Source organism: Oryctolagus cuniculus, chromosome 17 (genome assembly GCF_964237555.1).
Source record: "Oryctolagus cuniculus chromosome 17, mOryCun1.1, whole genome shotgun sequence".
Classification (NCBI taxonomy): Eukaryota; Metazoa; Chordata; class Mammalia; order Lagomorpha; family Leporidae; genus Oryctolagus; species Oryctolagus cuniculus.
In genome coordinates this window covers 47,446,174-47,459,668 of record NC_091448.1, presented here as the reverse complement: position 1 = coordinate 47,459,668, position 13,495 = coordinate 47,446,174, and the positions used below count along the sequence as shown (strand labels likewise).

Here is a 13,495-nt window from a genome sequence, read left to right as displayed (position 1 = left end):
GTCTCCTCAGTCCCACTCTTTGTTCTTCAGTGGGACCCCCCACCCCAGGCCTTGGCGCTGCAGCCCACGTGGCCCAAAGGCACCTGTCTGCCTTGGCCTCCTCTGGGCACCACTCCCCCTCTCCCTCCTCTCTGCCTCTGCTCCTTCCCTGCTCCCTGGCCCTGTGTATTCCTGCCTGGGTATTTGCTGCCCTAGCCTTCCAGGGGGTTCTGCTTGAGCCAGGACCGTGTGAACCACCAGGCAGCCACCGCATCTGTCCTGCCCACAGGGGTGACCACAGTGCCCCGGGGAGCAACAGACACCTCCGCCAGTGCTGGGGGAGGGGGTGGCAGCACAGGCCATGCCCTCTCTGGGGGCTGCCTCCAGGGCCTCTCAGGTTCACCTGTCCATGGTCTGCCAGAGCTCATTTAGGGGAGCCCTGTGGGGGTGTCAGGACCGGTCTCCAAGCAGCACCCACTTTAGAGGGCCCCACCTAACCTGCTCCTGCTACTCCCCCCACCCACCACACACCCGCACACACAGAGCAGTGAACCCACAGGGCCAAAGAGATACAGCACCTAGAGCCTGCATCCCTCCCCGGGCACCAGCTCTGTCCCGCAGGGAGCTGAGCCACCTGCGCCTCACACTTGCCAGTAAGCAGTCCAGAAGAGTAAAAAGCGGGGCCACGTTTGGTGTAGTGGTTAGGATGCTGCTTGGCACATCCACATCCCATAGGGGAGGGCCTGGGTTCCAGTCCCAGCTCTGCTCCTGATTCCAGCTTCCTGCTAACACGCACCCTGGTAGGCAAGAGCTGATGGCTCAAGCTCGGGTCCCTGCCACTCAACCAGGGTTGAGTTCCTAGATTTCAGCTTTGACCTGGTCCAGCCCTGCCTCTTTCCGGCATCTAGAGAGTGAACCAGTGGATGGAAGATTTCACTGTCTGATTGTCTCTGCTTTTTTCAGGTTAAATAAATAAGCAAATAAATGTGGTTTTTTTTTAAAGAAAGTAAAAAGCTACAGATGAAATTCATTTTTTTAAGGTTTGTTCATCTGAAAGTCAGAGTTACACAGAGAGAGAAGGAGAGGCGGGGGGGGGGGGTGTCTTCCATCCACTGGTTCACTCTCCAAATGGCCACAACAGCCAGAGCTGCACCGATCCAAAGCCAGGAGCCAGGAGCTTCTTCCAGGTTGGGAGACCTTGTGCAGGTGCAGGGGCCCAAGGACTTGGGCCATCTTCTACTGCTTTCCCAGGCCACAGCAGAGAGCTGGATCAGAAGTGGAGCAGCCAGGACTTGAAACAATGCCCATATGGGATGTTGGCACTGCAGGCAGTGGCCTTAACTGCTAAGCCACAGCGCCAGTCCCAAAATTCATTTTCAATATTTTAATTTAACCCATTATATTAAAAATATTATCATCTCAACATACAGTTCATGCAAGTCATAAAATACTTGCCATTCTTTTCCACACTGCTGTTAGGAGCAGCCACGTCTTGGGGGTGCACTGCACTGTACCTCCACACCCTGCCACCCTCTACGATTTGGAGATCTCAAGATTCCCTGACCTTGGGCTGGCGCCACGGCTCACTAAGCTAATCCTCCACCTGCGGCGCCGGCACACCGGGTTCTAGTCCCGGTCGGGATGCTGGATTCTGTCCCAGTTGCTCCTCTTCCAGGCCAGCTCTCTGCTGTGGCCTGGGAAGGCAGTGGAGGATGGTCCAAGTGCTTGGGCCCTGTACCCGCATGGGAGACCAGGAGGAAGCACCTGGCTCCTGGCTTCGGATCGGTGCAGCGCACCAGCCGTAGTGGCCATTTGGGGGGTGAACCAATGGAAGGAAGACCTTTCTCTCTGTCTCTCTCACTGTCAAACTCTGCCTGTCCAAAAAAAAAAAAAAAAAAAAAGATTCTCTTACCTAATCGCCCCAGCCCCCACTTCCAGAGCCCCTTCATTAGACATTTTTTATAAAAGATTTATTTATTTATTAGAGAGGCAGAGGGGGAGAGAGAGAGAGAGAGGTCTTCCATCCACTGGCTCACTCCCCAATTGGCCACAACAGCCGGAGCTGCACTGATCCAAAGCCGGGAGCCAGGAACTTCTTCTGGGTCTCCCAAGCTGGTGCAGGAGCCCAAGCACTTGGCCATCTTCCACTGCTTTCCCAGGCCACAGCAGAGAGCTGGATGGGAAGTGGAGCAGCCAGGACTCGATCCGGCACCCATACGGGATGCTGGTGCCGCAGGCAGAGGCTTAGCCTATTGCGCTGCAGCACTGGCCCCTCGTTAGACTTTTGAGGGGGATGCGCCCCAGAGCTTCAGGAGTGGGCAGGTCGGAAGCCAGGCTTGGCTCCAAACCTGGGGAAGATTCCCCATCGGTTAAACTTAAAACCCACTGTGCACCAAGAGGCTGGGGTGCTGCGTCCACAGACGGGTTAATGGCTCCTGCCCTGCACACAATTGAATTTCCCCTCCTGAGTCCTCGTGGCTCTGGGGGAAGGGCCTCTCCTTCTGGAAGCTCAGCTAGACTTCAAGAGCCACAGGGCCTGGGTCCCCTGGGCCTGATTCAATCAGGAGAAATGAAGGACACAGGGCTCACAGACAGCCCAGTGCCCAGAGGGCTGGTGGCTCAGCCAGGAAGATGAGGCTGGGGAGAGCTGGTGGTGACAGCAGTGGGGGAGGGTGTCCCTAGCTCTGCTCCACTCAAAGATCTGGGCCGCTCTCCCGACCCTCAAACACCGTTCCAGCTGTCTGACATACACATCACCAGCTCCCCCACCCACCTCATCTCTTTTTGTAAAAGAAAACTTTTAAAATTTATTTTCATTTTATTTGAAAGAAAGAGAGACACAGAGAGACTCTCTATCCACTAGCTCACTCCCCAGATGCCTGCAGCAGCCAGGGCTGGGCCAGGCTGATGCCAGGGGCCTGGAACTCAGTCCAGGTCTCCCACGTGGGTTGCAGGGACCCACGTACTTGAGCCATCATCTGCTGCATTTCAGAGTGCACATTAGCAGGAGGCTGGAATCGGCAGTGGAGCAGGGACTTGAACCCAGGCACTACGAAGTGGCCTGCAGGCATCCCCAGTGGCACTTCACCCACTGTGCCAGCGCCTGCCCTTTCTCGTTTCTCTCAAAGGTGGTTGCAGGATGACTCCAAATCAGAAAACCAGGGCTGGTGGTTGGTGCAGTGGTTGGGTCTGAGTTACTCTGCTTCCCATCCAGCTTCCTGCTGAACTCCCAGGGAGGCTCAGGAGACGGGTCCCTGCCACCTGTGTAAGAGACCCGGATGGAGTCCTGGGCTCCTGGCTTTGACCTGGCCCAACCCTGGCTGTTGAGGGCATTTGGGGAGTGAATCAGCAGATAGAGGATCTCTCTCTCTCTCTCTCTCTCTCTCTCTCTGCCTTTTAAGTAAAATAAAAATAAATATATATTTGTTAAAATCAGAAAACTGGGCACTAGTCTGTCTGTGTCTGTGGGGTGGATGGAGGAGAAACAGACAAAAGGGGCTCCATCCTTCCTCTCCTTGGAAGAACTTATATGTTGTGTCAAACTGAATTCCCCAAAATATATGAGGACTTCAAGGATTATTTGCACCAAAATAAACTGATCTTTTCATCCCACTTTTCCAGGAACTTTTTGGGGTTTGCTGGTATGGTGTCTCCTCTTCGTGGAAGGCTAGGGAAACCAGTAACAGACAAAATACAGAGCTAGACAGGACGCACAGGCTTCTAACAGGACCCCAGACTTCAGGCACCCAGGCCGTGCCTCCCACCAGGAATGCCCCCCTGTCCTCCCCGAGTGCCAGCCCAGCTCCCCTCGTCCCTCCAGCCTCACCCTCCCCAGCAGCCTCCCTCTCTTCCTTTCTCATCCACTGCAGTCGACTCCCGCCCCATCAGAGCCTTGCCTCATGCAATCCGCAAACCATGGTCAAGTGCATGCCTCCCGCCTCTGAGATACCTGCCACTGTCCTGTGATAACCCCCAGGAACAAGGGGAAAGACAATCAACCGTAAACAAATGATTAAGCAGTGCTCTCTGAGTGGGAAGTGCTGAGAGGGAAGTAAATAGCACAGGGTACTCAAGAAATCTGGAGTGCCTGGGGGCGGCGGGAGCCTCTGCGTAGACAGGGGTGAGTTTGAGCTGAGGACTGAATGCTAAGGAGACGGTTCTGCAAGGCCTGGGGCAGAGTGGGCTGTGCAGGATCTGTCCGTGCTCAAACTTCCAGGCAAACGTGGCGTGCTTGCATTTGTGTGAAATTTCCAGAATCGGCAACTGCACAGAGTCAGAAAGCAGATGAGCGGTTGCCAGGGGCTGGGGGAGGAAGAGTGGGGGTGCGTGATTCTGGGGCTGGGGTTTCCTTTGAGGGGGCTGGAAGTGCTGTGGACCTGGAGCAGGTGTTGGGGGTACCCATCCACGCCCTGGTGCTGCACGCTTTACCATGGTCAACGTCACGTTAGTTGTAATAAATATTTGTATTTTACCATAAGACAAGACAAAGCCTCCAAGGCGAGAGAGAAGGATCTTGGAACGAGTATGCACGGAGAGTCGGCCAGGTTGCCTGGTGGGAGGGTTGTGGGCTGGGAAGGAGTTTGCATCCAATTCTGGTGTCCCAGGGGAGGCTCTGGGAGACAGAAAGCAAGCAGCAGGGCACTGGCTGTGCCTGAAGGCCCAGCTGTGGGGTTGGCTGTGGAGGGTGGGGGGCTGGGGAGACCCTCCAGAGGGACAGCTCAAGGGGGGCCGGGAAGAGGGAGCAGTGGCTGAGGATGGGGTGTGGAAGCTGGGCCAGAGTGACTTGGATTGGCAATCTTTAAAAACTTTATTTTCATTTTGTTTGAAAGGCAGAGAGAGAGTTTCCATCCATTAGCTCACTCCCCAGATGCCTGAAATGGGGCAGTGGGTTAAGGCACCAGTGCGAGTCCTGGCTGCTCTGTTTTCATTCTAACTTCCTGCTAAGGCACGTGGGAAGGCAAGGGAGGATGGCCCAGCGGCCATGTAGGAGACCAGGACAGAGTTCCTGGCTCCTGGCGTAGGCCTGGCCCAGACGGCTCTTGCAGTCATTTGGCGAGTGAACCAAGAGATGAAGGATTTCTATCTCTGCTCTCTGTTGCTCTGCCTTTCAAATAAATAAATAATAAACCTGAAAACAAGTGCCTGATCCAGGCCAGAGGCAAAGTCTGGAGCTCAGTCCTGATCTCCCCCAGGGGTGGCAGGAACCCAAGTACTTGAGCCATCACCTGTTGCCCCCCAAGGTGTGCATTAGGAGGAAGCTGGATCGGGACTTGAGCCAGGACTCAAACCCAGGCACTCTGGTGCGGGATGGGTGTCCCAAATGCTGTCTTTAACTGCTGTGCCAAACACCTACCCCAGATTGGAGAGAACAACAGCGATAGAGAGAGATAGAGAGAGATGTATTTGTTTGGAAGGCAGAGTTACAGAGAGAGGGAGAGACAGAGGAAGTCTTCTATCTGCTGGTTCACTTTTTTTTTTTTTGAAATATTTATTTATTATTTATTTGAAAGGCAGAGTTACAGAGAGAGAGAGAGAGAGAGAGAGAGAGAAAGAGAGATCTTCTATCTGCTGGTTTACTCCCCAGATGGCTGCAACGGCTGGAGCTGCACCAATCTGAAACATGGAGCTTCCTCCAGGTCTCCCACATGGGTTCAGGGGCCAAGGATTTGGGCCATCTCTACTGTTTCCCAGGCTGTAGCAGAGAGGTAGATCAGAAGTGGAGCAGCCAGGACTCAAACCAGTCCACATATGGGATGCCAGCACTACAGGCAGCTGCTTTACCTGCTAACTCACTCTCTCTCTCTCTCTCTCTCTCTCTCTTCCCCTCTCTAAAGGTTTATTTATTTGAAAGAGTTGCAGAGAGGCAGAGAAAGAGGTCTTCCATCTGCTGGTTCACTCTGCAGATGGCTGTGCTGATCCAAAGCCAGGAGCTTCCTCCGAGTCTCCCACATGGGTACAGGGGCCCAAGCACTTGGGCCATCTTCTACTGCTTTCCCAGGCCGTTAGCATGGAGCTGGATTGGAAGTGGAGTAGCCGAGACTCGAACTGGCGCCCATATGGGAGACCCACAAAGCTGCAGGTGGCAGTTTTACCTGCTGTGCCACAACACCGGGCCCCACTGAGATATATTTCAAAGGTGTAACCTGTGGGGCTTAGGACAAGAGCTCACAGGAAACTTGAACTGTTTGTTAGGTGCCCGTGTGGCAGTGTTAGGTGGGCAGCTGGAGTTCAGGGCCAAGATGTACATGTACCCTCAGCCCCATGAGTCTGAGTGAGCTCATCTCCGAGAGCTGTGGCTGTGACGGGGAAGAGGTCCAGGGGCTGAGCCTGGGGGAGTCGGGATGTGCAGAGAGGAGGTGGCAGAATAGCAAACAGAAACTGCAGCTGGCAAGGCCGGGGAAACCGGCAGAGCCGTGTCTCAGAGTGGAAGGAACAAAGTTCTAGAAGAGTGGCCAACTGTGTCCAGTACTCAAGAGGGGAAGCAGATGAGGACAAACAAGCCTCTCCGGGCCTGGAATGTAACGGCAGGCCTCCCTGGTGAGTCGCGGATGTCCAGGGCGTGAATGCTGTGTTCTGTGCGTGTGCTGCAGACTGCCCAGAGCAGAGGGATTTGAGCTGGAAATCTGGGGTCAGGGGTAGCAGCCGAAGGGCTTGGGCCACCTAGGAAATAAAAGGAGCCATTGCTGGGATGGGTGTGTGGCGTAGTGAGCCCGGCATTTGTTGCAGTGGCTAAGGTGTCACTCGGGACACGTGCATTCCCTGTCACACTGCCTGGGGTTTGAGTCCTGGTTCCGTGCCCTGTTCCGCCCTGGAAGATTTTTTTTTTTTTTTTTTTGACAGTCAGAGTGGACAGTGAGAGAGAGAGACAGAGAGAAAGGTCTTCCTTTGCCGTTGGTTCACCCTCCAATGGCCACCGCGGCCAGCGCACTGCGGCTGGCACACTGCGCTGATCCGAAGGCAGGAGCCAGGTGCTTCTCCTGGCCTCCCATGGGGTGCAGGGCCCAAGTACTTGGGCCATCCTCCACTGCACTCCCGGGCCACAGCAGAGAGCTGGCCTGGAAGAGGGGCGACCGGGACTAGAACCTCGTGTGCTGGCGCCGCAGGTGGAGGATTAGTCTATTGAACCGCGGCGCCGGCCAGATTTTTTTCTTTCCTTTTCTCTTCTTCTTTTAATAAGAAATGCTAGATTTATTGGAAAGTTTATTTATTTATTCATTTATAATTGAAAAGCAGAGTGACGAAGAGAGAGATCTTCCATCCACTGCTTCACTCCCCAAATGCCCACAACAGCCAGAGCTGGGTCAGGCTGAAGCCAGGCACCAAGAACTCCTTCCAGGTCTCCCACATGGGTGGCAGGGACCCAAAGACCTGAGCCATTGTCTGCTGCCTTCCACAGTCTGTGTTCGCGGAAAGCTGGAGATGAAGCAGACATGAGACTCGATCCAGGCACTCCAACCTGGGATGTGGGGGTCCCAGGTGGCCGCTTAACCTGCTCCACCACAACGCCCTCCCCACCCTGGAGGATTTCAGATGTGGGCCTCTGCCCTCCACATGCGAGACCTGGATTGAGTTCCTAGCTCTCGGTTTTGGCCTCCGCACAGCCCTGGCTGTGACCATCTGGGGAGTGAACCAACGGATGGGAGCTCTGTTTGCTCTCTCTGTCTGTGTTTCCAGTAAGTAGAAAAAACCTAACACGTTCAGACGCCTAGGCCCAGCTTAGAGTGCCTGTGTTTGATGCCCAGTTCCAGTTCCCAGTTCCAGCCTCCTGCTAATGCAGACCCTAGAGGTAGCAGTCATAGCTGCAGTATCTGGGTTCCTGCCGCCATGTGGGCGTCCTGGAATTATCTCCCAGATCCCGGCCACTGTGGGCATTTGGAGACCAAACCAAAGGAGGGAGCTGTCTTTGCTTTGTCTGTCTCTGCCTCTCAAATAAGCATTTTTTTTTTTCCTTTTTGAGACACCATTGCAAGGTGGAGGCGGGGAGCGGAGAGGAGCTAGGGCTGCAGCCCGCCTCCCACCCCCTCTGAAAGGGCCTCGCCCTCCAGCCCCCTTCCCCTTTGCCTCTGAGGAGGTGACTCCGCTTTCAATCTGCTCCCGCTGAAAAGGATCGGATTTTTAAGCAGGTAGAAAAGTCAGCACATGGAAATTTGATGTATTTTGACTAATGCAGTTTGAAATTTGAAAACTGCAGACAATTTTATTCAAGATCCATTTTTATACCAACTCATTATTGGGAGAAAAAGGCAAGATGTCAGGCTTCTGGGGGAGGACGTGTGAACCCGGGCCTGTCGCCACCGAGCCCGCTAAGCGAGCTGGCCCCGGCTGGCCCCGCGCACTGCCCACCGCCCGCCTCGGCCGCCTCCCACTCCCCTGTTGGAAAGTTTCTGTGTCCGTCTCTTGCAGGTGTCCCTCTGGGAGTTACTAGTCCAATTTAATCTGACCTCAGCCCCGCCTCTGCCGCACCAACTCTAACAAATCCCCGGGGCTGGCGCTTGGGACAAGTTTTGTGATACAGACGCCGGCATCGCACAGAATCCCTGCTTCCGTTCCCATCCCCTGGCCTCAGGGTGTGAAGCACAGGGAGAGGAACACAGAGCAAGGACCAGGCTCATGGGAGGCGGGGAAGGGGCTGTCTGCTGCGGAGCTGCAGGTGGGGGTGGGAGAGCGTCTGGGAGTCAGCAGAGGCCCCTCCCATCGTGGGTGGGTGTCAGGTGCCACACCAGCTCAGCACAGTCTTGTTGATACAGGGACAAGAAAACCTCTGTAATTCTTTGGGGGGTATTCAAGGGGTGCATGTGGAGTGCCCAGCATGGGTAGGCTGGAGCCTGGAGGGCAGCCAGCACCCCCTCTCTTTCTGTGCAGCATGGGGGTCTTGCCTCTTTGGGGGGGACTCACAGTCTGCTTGGAAGGGCAGAGGCAGGAAAGGTGGAGGTTTCTGGGTGTAGAACTTAAGGCTTTCTGAGCTGAAGCCTCTGGAAGGGGACTTGCCAGTGTGTACCGAAAGGCCCTGAGCTCGGCAGATCTGCTCTAAGAAAGGGTCAGGAATTCAGACAAAGCAATGTGCACCAAAATGTGCCTTCCAAACTTGTCCCGCTTTCTTAAAGGAGTCACTAGACGCATCCACACAGAAATCAGTCGCAAGTTCCTGACAGGTGTCAGTCATGTGTCCCAGCCCGGATCCTGGGCTTCCCGGCGGCCCTCCCAGGAGGCCACTGGTATTACCAATCTCCGCCATGATCGTTCATAACAGTGAAAAATGAGAAACAATCTAAATGTTTCATAGATAAGGAAGATTCACAGATAAATAAATTATGGTCTATCCGTCCAGTAGGAGACTCTGAAGTCTGAAAATCCTGCCTGTTACCGCATCCTTTTTTTTTTTTTAATGTTTATTTATTTATTTGAAAGGCAGAGAGGCAGAGAGAGAGAGGGAGAGAGAGAGAGAGAGAGGTCTTCCATCTGCTGGTTCACGCCCCAAATGGCTGCAATGGCCTGAGCTGTGCCAATCCGAAGCCAGGAGCTTCTTACGGGTCTCCTACACAGGTGCAAGGGGCCCAAGCACTTGGGCTATCTTCCACTGCCTTCCCAGGCCATAGCAGAGAGCTGGATCAGAAGTGGAGCAGCCAGGACTTGAACCGGCATCCATATGGGATGCCGGCACTGCAGGCAGCAGCTTTACCCGCTATGCCACAGCGCTGGCCCCTACTGCATCACTGTTGCTTCTGTTACTTAACGTGTGTATGAGTGTGTGTGTATGAGTGTGAGTGTGTGTGTGTATGTGTGTGTAGGCCCTCAGCACTGTTCCCTCTGGCTGGAATTACCTGGCCTCTGAGGGGGTCCTACCCCCACTGGCTAGGAGAGCCCCCACAGTTCTCATAGTCTCGTGGGTGGCTGGCTACACTCGCTGTCACAAAGGTGCAATGACCTTGGGCCTGTCTCCCCAGTAGATCCTTCTCAGCTGCGAGCTGGGTCCACCTGCTGGGCTCCCCACAGCTTCCTTAGTGCAGAGTGGTGCTGAGGGAATGGAATGGCCCGAGGAGGAGAAGATGGGATAGCACAGTCCCAATGTAGCGCTTTGGATAAATGTTTATTTTAATTGTGTAGCCCTATGCAAATGAAGGCCGTCTGGAGCGGAGACGAGGCAGGGCCTGTCAACAGTTGTCAAAGGTAATGGGGCTGTAGTGAGTTTTCTTCTTTTTAACTTCAGTGTGTTTCATGTTTTCCACACCTGGCAAGAATTACCTTAAAGTGAAAGGAAATCAGATGAGTGACTTTAAAGAAAAGCCATAGAGGAGAAAGCGGGGCTTCGGGACCTTGCTGCCTGGGCCAAACCTCCTTGTTCTGGGGCTGCACGTGCCGGAGCTGGGCCCAGGTCAGCAGTGAAGGGGAGGCCAGCTGGGCTGGGCCCTGAATACTCCGAGCTGCCTGTGGGAGGCAGGGGTGCGCTGGGGCAGCTGGAAGCTCTCGTGGGTCCGCATTTACCCACAGTGAGGCCACCCGGGTGACTTCACTTCTGGCTAGAATTGCATCCACTAAGTCTTCATTCATTCAGTCGCACACAGCCTGGATGGTCTGTTTATACCAGGCGCCAGTCATTCACCCGGAAGTTCCCCAGCTCTGGGGGTGGAAGCCGGTGATGTCAGGAGAGTAGGCTTGGAGGGGGGCGCCCCTAACCCAGAAGGGTCTGGGAAGGCTTTGTGGAGCAGGTCCTGTCTGAGCCGGGTCAGGGAAGGACAAGGAATGGGCTGGGTTAGATCTCTGGTTGTAAGCGAGAGGAAGCCCACCTGGCTGGCTAAGCACAGATGAGATGCTGAGAGCTGTGTTAGGACACTTGGGGCTGCAGATAATGGAAAGCCCACCCAAAATGGCTTCACAGGAAGAGAATTGAGCACGCCACCTAAGAGAAGTTCTGGCATTTCCAGGACTGGAGCCAGGCGCTCCCCGGAGTTCTGCTCCGGTTGCCTCTGGCAGGCGGGCTTTGGCCTGTGCGCTGGTGGCCTCCTGTTCAAAGATGGAGCTTCTGTCCTCACCCCAGCACCCCCGGAGGCAGGAAGGAGAACACGCTCTCCTCGCATCCTTTTAAAGGGGGAAAGCTAATTTTCCCAGAAGTCCCTTGGTGGCCCTTCCTTTGTGCCTCATTGGTCAGAATCAAGTCGCATGCTCCCGTCTAAACCAATCACTGACAATGGAGCAGCTGAATAGACTCATTCCTGGGAGTTTGTGTGTGGGGAGCCCAGCTGCTCTAGAGCATGTGGCCACCTGTGGAGAGAAACTGGGGACAGCAGGACACCAGGGTGCCTCTGGGGGCTGCTTCAGGATGGCCATCCCAGGAGGACACATCTCCCAGCAGGTCACTGTGCCTCAGCTGCCAGTTCTTGGGGGACGAATCTACTCCCATCACTCGGCTGATGGCCCTGCTTCCGGAATTATCTGCCTCGGAGGCGGGGCGGCCCCCCCAAGCAGGCAGTCTGAGGGGAGCCCGAGGGCCTCGGGCTGTGATGGGAGTGGGCGTCAGCCCTGCTAAGGCACAGGGACCTCACATCGGTGAGGATTCTTATTTGCATGTAACAACAGCCTTACCTCATTTAAGCAAAAATATTTAAATATTTAAATGTTTAACAAAAAAATAATGTAGGCTACAGGCAGTTGGCACCGTGTTGGTTAAGAAGCTGCTTGGGACACCCGCATCTCATGTCTGAGTGCCTGGGTTTGGGTCCCTGCCACCCATGTGGAAGACTCAGCCTGCAGGGCTCTTGGCATTGGCCTGGCCTGGTCTTTGTTGTTGCAGGCATGTGGGGAGTGAACTGGTGGATGGACGGTCTCTCCCTATCTCTCTGCCTGTCAAATACTTTTTAAAAAATGTCTTAAAGGCTATCTGGCAACTTGCAGAATCTTCCAGAGTTGGTTGGGGCTCCACAGGTCAAAGCAAAGACGGAGTGGCCTCCACTTGCACCTCCAGTGTTCCTGCCATGGCTGCCATTGTCCTTGCCAGCGTGGGCAGCATGGGTCCTGCGCAGTTCCCGCCCATCTGCATGCCTGACTCCTCCTTCCGTCTGGGGTAGATGTGCCCAGCGGTGGACGGAGCTCTGGCCAGCAGGCTTCCGCAAACCAAAGGCAAGGTGGGAAAGCCAGGGCTCATGCTTTGCAGTCAGGGGGGGCGTGGCTCACTTGTATAACTTGGAAGATCTCCCAAGAGCCAGAAGACTTAGAGGCTGAGGCATGGAAGAGCCACAGAAGTTCAGGCTACGCTCTCCTGGGTGCTTTGCAGGTTGGCTCATGGGAGCCAGGAAATGGGTCTCTAAGCAGACTTATTATTTTTTAAAGACGTATTTATTTATTTGAAAGTTTGAAAGGCAGAGTTAGAGAGAGAGAGAGAGGTCTTCCATCCACTGGTTCACTCCCCAAATGGCTAAAACAGCCAGGGCTGGACTAGGCTGAAGCCAGGAGCCAGGAGCTTCTTCCGGATCTCCCACATGGGTGCAGGGACCCAGTCACGTTAATGGGGAGCTAGATGGGGATTGGAGCAGCTGGGACAGGAACCAGTGCCCGTCTGAGACACTGGCACTGGTTAAGTCGCAGGCAGTGGCACAGTTTGCTGCTCCGGGCCTCTGTCTCTTCTTGTTTCATTCCTCACCGGATGCTGGCCCACAAGGGAAGGATCTCCCAGGCCAGGGCTCAGCTGCTGCAGTGAAGGAGTGAGTGGGCGATGGGTTTAGAGCACAAGGGCTGTGCTCAAAACCTAGAGGTCAGCTCTGAATTCGTCTCACTGACAGCAGGGAAGGGGCGGCCCCTGTGGGGACCAGGCCAGGGCTCCTGTCCCTCAGCCCAGCTCCCATCTCAGACCTGCCCCGACCTGGGGCCTGCGGGATTTGGTAGAGGCCACCTCACTCCTCTGCAGGCCTCCTTGTTGACATTTGCTGCTGAGGACTGTCCTGCTCTCCTGGGGGTCCCTTGCCCCCCCCCCCGGACACACCCACGATGGCGCAGGTGTCTACACTGGCTGCAGTTTGGGAGGAGCAGTTGGCTCCACAAGGGAGCCCGGGGAGGGCGGGGTGGCCAGGCCTCCCACTGAGACTTCTTGGGGAGCACAGACGCTTAGAAGCCCCCAGTCCTCAGCCCTGGAACCTGGGCTGCGGCAGCCTGGTTCTGAGGCCCCCACACGAGGAGCAAATGTGAGTGACATGAGGACGCATTTTACAAACCCTGGGTTGGTGGAAGGGCTGCAGGAGGGGGAGGCGGAGCCCATGGGCTGCCAGGTCCAGGTAGAGTCAAGGTCATCTCGGGGAGAGGTCCAGGGGCAGCCGCACCTGCAGCTGCGGCCTGGCAGGGCACCTCAGTCCCGAGGCCAAGCCCGGCCCTGGCCACCCTATCTGGCAGGTCCATCTGCAGGGCCCTGGGGGCAGCAGGGGGGGGGGGTCCCCAGGGCGGGACAGAGCCCCAGGCGGGAGGGAAGAGCTGTCTCTGCTGACAAAAGCAGTAATGTGATCCTCACCCCTACGGAGGCCCCCATGCAGCA

At 55.4% G+C, this 13,495-nt stretch overlaps 1 protein-coding gene and 1 long non-coding RNA gene across 3 annotated transcripts in view; one reads left to right on the top strand and one right to left on the bottom strand.

Moving 5' to 3' along the window:
• RTN4RL1 (reticulon 4 receptor like 1) overlaps window positions 1-13,495 on the top strand; it is a 77,190-nt gene that overhangs the window by 53,980 nt on the left and 9,715 nt on the right. The window lies entirely within an intron of this gene.
• LOC138846187 (uncharacterized) lies at window positions 10,051-11,055 on the bottom strand. Its single transcript, XR_011383627.1, has 2 exons — window positions 10,877-11,055; window positions 10,051-10,221 (listed from the first exon to the last, which is right to left on the bottom strand). It is a non-coding gene; the product is annotated as an uncharacterized lncRNA (long non-coding RNA).